Consider the following 6,683-nt stretch of genomic DNA (forward strand, 5'->3'; position numbering starts at 1 on the left):
GACTGTGTAGGAAGAGAACAGCTCCAACATTACGGACAACACTATTCACAATCATCAATAACTTGTTTATTTTTTTCAGTGTAATTTACGGATCGGAGCGTGGAATGTCAGATCCCTTAATCGGGCAGATAGGTTAGAAAATTTAAAAAGGGAAATGGATAGGTTAAAGTTAGATATAGTGGGAATTAGTGAAGTTCGGTGGCAGGAGGAACAAGACTTCTGGTCAGGTGACTACAGGGTTATAAACACAAAATCAAATAGGGGTAATGCAGGAGTAGGTTTAATAATGAATAAAAAAATAGGAGTGCGGGTAAGCTACTACAAACAGCATAGTGAACGCATTATTGTGGCCAAGATAGATACGAAGCCCACACCTACTACAGTAGTACAAGTTTATATGCCAACTAGCTCTGCAGATGACGAAGAAATTGAAGAAATGTATGATGAAATAAAAGAAATTATTCAGATTGTGAAGGGAGACGAAAATTTAGTAGTCATGGGTGACTGGAATTCGAGTGTAGGAAAAGGGAGAGAAGGAAACATAGTAGGTGAATATGGATTGGGGCTAAGAAATGAAAGAGGAAGCCGCCTGCTAGAATTTTGCACAGAGCACAACATAATCATAACTAACACTTGGTTTAAGAATCATGAAAGAAGATTGTATACATGGAAGAACCCTGGATATACTAAAAGGTATCAGATAGATTATATAATGGTAAAACAGAGATTTAGGAACCAGGTTTTAAATTGTAAGACATTTCCAGGGGCAGATGTGGACTCTGGCCACAATCTATTGGTTATGACCTGTAGATTAAAACTGAAGAAACTGCAAAAAGGTGGGAATTTAAGCAGATGGGACCTGGATAAACTAAAAGAACCAGAGGTTGTACAGAGATTCAGGGAGAGCATAAGGGAGCAATTGACAGGAATGGGGGAAAGAAATACAGTAGAAGAAGAATGGGTAGCTTTGAGGGATGAAGTAGTGAAGGCAGCAGAGGATCAAGTAGGTAAAAAGACGAGGCCTAGTAGAAATCCTTGGGTAACAGAAGAAATATTGAATTTAATTGATGAAAGGAGAAAATATAAAAATGCAGTAAGTGAAGCAGGCAAAAAGCAATACAAACGTCTCAAAAATGAGATCGACAGGAAGTGCAAAATGGCTAAGCAGGGATGGCTAGAGGACAAATGTAAGGATGTAGAGGCTTGTCTCACTAGGGGTAAGATAGATACCGCCTACAGGAAAATTAAAGAGACCTTTGGAGATAAGAGAACGACTTGTATGAATATCAAGAGCTCAGATGGAAACCCAGTTCTAAGCAAAGAAGGGAAAGCAAAAAGGTGGAAGGAGTATATAGAGGGTCTATACAAGGGTGATGTACTTGAGGACAATATTATGGAAATGGAAGAGGATGTAGATCAAGATGAAATGGGAGATATGATACTGCGTGAAGTGTTTGACAGAGCACTGAAAGACCTGAGTCGAATCAAGGCCCCCGGAGTAGACAATATTCCATTGGAACTACTGACGGCCGTGGGAGAGCCAGTCCTGACAAAACTCTACCATCTGGTGAGCAAGATGTATGAAACAGGCGAAATACCCTCAGACTTCAAGAAGAATATAATTATTCCAATCCCAAAGAAAGCAGGCGTTGACAGATGTGAAAATTACCGAACTATCAGTTTAATAAGTCACAGCTGCAAAATACTAACACGAATTCTTTACAGACGAATGGAAAAACTAGTAGAAGCCAACCTCGGGGAAGATCAGTTTGGATTCCGTAGAATCACTGGAACACGTGAGGCAATACTGACCATACGACTTATCTTAGAAGAAAGATTAAGGAAAGGCAAACCTACGTCTCCAGCATTTGTAGACTTAGACAAAGCTTTTGACAATGTTGACTGGAATACTCTCTTTCAAATTCTAAAGGTGGCAGGGGTAAAATACAGGGAGCGAAAGGCTATTTACAATCTGTACAGAAACCAGATGGCAGTTATAAGAGTCGAGGGACATGAAAGGGAAGCAGTGGTTGGGAAGGGAGTAAGACAGGGTTGTAGCCTCTCCCCGATGTTATTCAATCTGTATATTGAGCAAGCAGTAAAGGAAACAAAAGAAAAATTCGGAGTAGGTATTAAAATTCATGGAGAAGAAATAAAAACTTTGAGGTTCGCCGATGACATTGTAATTCTGTCAGAGACAGCAAAGGACTTGGAAGAGCAGTTGAATGGAATGGACAGTGTCTTGAAAGGAGGATATAAGATGAACATCAACAAAAGCAAAACAAGGATAATGGAATGTAGTCTAATTAAGTCGGGTGATGCTGAGGGAATTAGATTAGGAAATGAGACACTTAAAGTAGTAAAGGAGTTTTGCTATTTGGGGAACAAAATAACTGATGATGGTCGAAGTAGAGAGGATATAAAATGTATAGTGGCAATGGCAAGGGAAGCGTTTCTGAAGAAGAGAAATTTGTTAACATCGAGTATAGATTTAAGTGTCAGGAAGTCGTTTCTGAAACTATTTGTACGGAGTGTAGCCATGTATGAAAGTGAAACATGGACGATAAATAGTTTGGACAAGAAGAGAATAGAAGCTTTCGAAATGTGGCGCTACAGAAGAATGCTGAAGATCAGATGGGTAGATCGTATAACTAATGAGGAAGTATTGAATAGGATTGGGGAGAAGAGAAGTTTGTGGCAGAACTTGACCAGAAGAAGGGATCGGTTGGTAGGACATGTTCTGAGGCATCAAGGGATCACCAATTTAGTATTGGAGGCAGCGTGGAGGGTAAAAATCGTAGAGGGAGACCAAGAGATGAATACACTAAGCAGATTCAGAAGGATGTAGGTAGCAGTAGGTACTGGGAGATGAAGAAGCTTGCACAGGATAGAGTAGCATGGAGAGCTGCATCAAACCAGTCTCAGGACTGAAGACCACAACAACAACAACAACAACAATTTCGGTGAACGCAATGGAGGGACAGGCCTGCAACTGTACATAATGAAGGCGAAAACTGACAACATTTTTTTACTGATCTCGTGAGGAATCACCCTCTCATATCCGACCAGAGGAACAAAGACTACGATGACCAGACCATTAAACCTGAACTCTGGGAGCAACTGGTACTGAAACCTATAACAAATGTAAATTAGTTGGTGCGTAAATTAGTAGCGTTTTTCCACAAACTTAATAACCTAACGGAGACTTTAGTCACCAATAATACAGGGTGTATCAAAAACCAATCCTCAGATTTGACGCGGCTATATTTCTGAAAGTAAGAAACATATGAAACGAATTTTATATTTTGATGAATGGGAAACTCAAAAGAAATTTTTCATTTCTTTTCACAGGTGTTCAATATTCCCATCTTCAGATACACAGCGTATGTCATTGCAGTATCCAGATTGTTTCCACACTGTAGCGAGAATGTCTTGATTTGCACCTTCCACAGCTGCTGTGATGCGACATTTGAGTTCATTCATTGTTGTTGGTAACGAAGGCACATAAACAAACAACAAGAAATAATCACATACAGTCAGGTCCGGTGAACATGGAGGCCAGTAATGTATGGCTGAATTATTTGTTGCAGTGCGACCGATCAATCGTTAAGTAAAACGATGATTTAAAAGTTTCGCACTTCCAGATGCCAGCGTGGCGGTGCCCCATCCTGTTGGTAAATGAAGTCTTTCTAATCAGTTTCCAACTGCGGGAAAAGGAAGCTTTTAAGCACACAGAGATATGTGCTTCCTGTAACAGACTTCTGGGTAAAGAAAAATGGACCATCTTTTCCTGTCAAACTGCAAAAAAACACATTCAATTTTGGAGAGTCCCTCTCATATTAACAACTTCAAAAAATTGGTTCAAACATCTGAAGTCAGCCCGCATCTCGTGGTCGTGCGGTAGCGTTCTCGCTTCCCACGCCCGGGTTCCCGGGTTCGATTCCCGGCGGGGTCAGGGATTTTCTCTGCCTCGTGATGGCTGGGTGTTGTGTGCTGTCCTTAGGTTAGTTAGGTTTAAGTAGTTCTAAGTTCTAGGGGACTTATGACCAGTTGAGTCCCATAGTGCTCAGAGCCATTTGAACCATCTGAAGTCATCAGTCCCCTAGACGCAGAACTACTTAAACATAAGTAGCCTAAGAACATCACACACATCCATGCCCGAGGCAGGATTCGAACCTGCGACCGTAGTAGTAGCGCGGTTCCGGACTGAAGCGCCTAGAACCACTCGGCCACAGCGGCCGGCAGACTTAAGGCCTCTTCCAATCATTGCCAACATACGCCTACTGACAACGTGATATCGGTTGTCCGCGACACCCGCAACTGGAAAATAACGCAAAGATCGTACCTGGACCTCGCCGCAAAGCCGCGATTGCTGACGAGGGCAGCCGATTCGCGCAGCACAGCTCTGAAGCGACGTGCCGTACCGACGCAGCGCCTGCACCCGACAGCAATACACAACGAACGGTGACGGCTAATGGGGAGACCATCCAGCCACCCCTTCCCTTTAGTAACTGAGTCATGACCATGCCAGGTTAAATCGACCCTGAGATTTGTTATGTTGCCGGCCGCTGTGGCCGAGCTCTTCTAGGCCCTTCAGTCCGGAACCGCGTTGCTGCTACGGTCGCAGGTTCGAATCCTGCCTCGGGCATGGATGTGTGTGATGTTGTCAGGTTAGTTAGGTTTAAGTAGTTCTAAGTCTAGGGGACTGATGCCCTCAGAAGTTAAGTCACATAGTGCTTAGAGCCATTTGAACCGTTTGAACCACTTGTAATTTTGTTTTGGTTTGTGCTAACAACACTGAAATAAATACATTTCTTTCGTGTTTTAATCATCTAAGCAATCTTTTACATTCTTGCATCAAATCCTTAATTTCATTTAATTATTGACATCAATTAACTGTTGCCTCCTAGTGTGGTAAATCTCATTGGCAAGTTTCATCTTCTATAATGCCACTAACAATTTCCGGAATTCACAACATTTTGGCGCTGAACTTGGGGCAATCTCATTAGTCATCTACTCGTTATTTCATATGCGACAACAGAGAAGACTATTTGGAATTCATCACACTGCCAACACTGGGGTAACATTTCGATTCTGTGACTGCAGAAATCATCTGGTTTTAAGGTGAAGAAGGCGTTGAGGCACGTTCATGCCTGTATCACTTGGTCGGCCAACACAGGGTCGGTTAATACTGTTTCTGGGTGACGCTAGAATTGTCGTCCGATGGTGTACCATATCTGCTCCATTGGAGACAGATATGGTAATCGAGCAGGACAAGGCAACACATCGAAATTCTATAGAGGACGTTTGGTTACAACAGCGGTATTGGGCTGAGCGTTATCCTGTTGGAAAAAACCTCCTGGAATACTAAAACTTCCTGGCAGATTAAAACTGTGCGCCGGACCGAGACTCGAACTCGGGAACTTTGCCTTTCGCGGGCAAGTCCTCTACCATCTGAGCTACCGAAGCATGACTCACGACCCATCCCCACAGCTTCAATTCCGTCAGTACCTCGTCTCCTACCTTCTCATTCTCCTGAAACCTGAAATACTGTTCATGAATGCCAGCACAGCAGGTCGAATCACTGAACTGATGTACAAATTTGCAGTCAGGGTGCGTGGAATAATAACGAAATTGGACCCCAGACCATAACTCCAGGTTAGAATCCTGCCTCGGGCATGGATGTGTGTGATGTCCTTAGGTTAGTTAGGTTTAAGTAGTTCTAAGTTCTAGGGGACTGATGACCACAGCTGTTAAGTCCCATAGTGCTCAGAGCCATTTGAACCATTTGAACCATAACTCCAGGTGTAGGTCCAATGTGTCACGCTGACAGGTTGGTTGCAGGCCGTCAACTTCCCTCGTTCTAACCAACAAACAGACCTCCATCCTGCCCTCGAATCAGCAATGACCACAGAAGTCACAAATGGTCGTGGTTCGGGGTCAATGGTACGCAACCCTATAAGACGTCTGGCTCGGAGCTGTCCTTGAAGATACTAGTTTGTAACAGTTCTTTGTATCACTGTGGTGCCAAATGCTCCTTAAATTACTGTTGCAGATGCAGTACGATTCCCCAGGCTCATATGCTGAAGACGATGTCCTTCGCTCTCGGTAGAGCCACGTGGCCGTCCAGAACCCAGTCCTCTTGTGACCGCATATTTCTGTGACCACCGTCCCCAGAAATCATGTACAGTAGATACATTGCTGCCAAAACTTTCTGCAGTATCCAGAATGAGATTTTCACTCTGCATAGTCCGGGCTAAGCCATGACTCCACAATATCCTTTCTTTCAGGAGTGCTAGTTCTGCAGGGTTCGCAGGAGAGTTTCTGTAAAGTTTGGAAGGTAGGAGGCGAGATACTGGCAGAAGTAAAGTTGTTGGGTACCGGGCGTGAGGTGTGCTTGGGTGGCTCAGTTGGTAGAGCACTTGCCCGCGAAAGGCAAAGGTCCCGAGTTCGAGTCTCGGCCCGGCACACAGTTTTAATCTTCCAGGAAGGTTCTGCAGTATCACAGAAGGAACATCCAGTTTCTCATAGCGCAATTACACAACTCCGCTCAAACTCAGTGAAACCTGATAGTCGAGGGAAAGCAGGATTCGGTAACGATTGTGGACGGGGCCGTAATCAGTTACTACTGGTTGCGTTTTACAGTTACACATATTTATTTTGAAAACAGTAATTCCAGACTC

The 6,683-nt window shown here is 43.5% G+C and overlaps 1 non-coding gene across 1 annotated transcript; it reads left to right on the plus strand.

The window, feature by feature from the left end:
* Positions 1–6,394: 6,394 nt before the first annotated feature.
* Positions 6,395–6,469, plus strand: Trnas-cga (transfer RNA serine (anticodon CGA)). Its single transcript has one exon. It is a non-coding gene; the product is annotated as a tRNA-Ser (tRNA).
* Positions 6,470–6,683: the final 214 nt, after the last annotated feature.

The sequence above is a fragment of the Schistocerca serialis genome, chromosome 11, assembly GCF_023864345.2.
Source record: "Schistocerca serialis cubense isolate TAMUIC-IGC-003099 chromosome 11, iqSchSeri2.2, whole genome shotgun sequence".
Taxonomy (NCBI): domain Eukaryota; kingdom Metazoa; phylum Arthropoda; class Insecta; order Orthoptera; family Acrididae; genus Schistocerca; species Schistocerca serialis.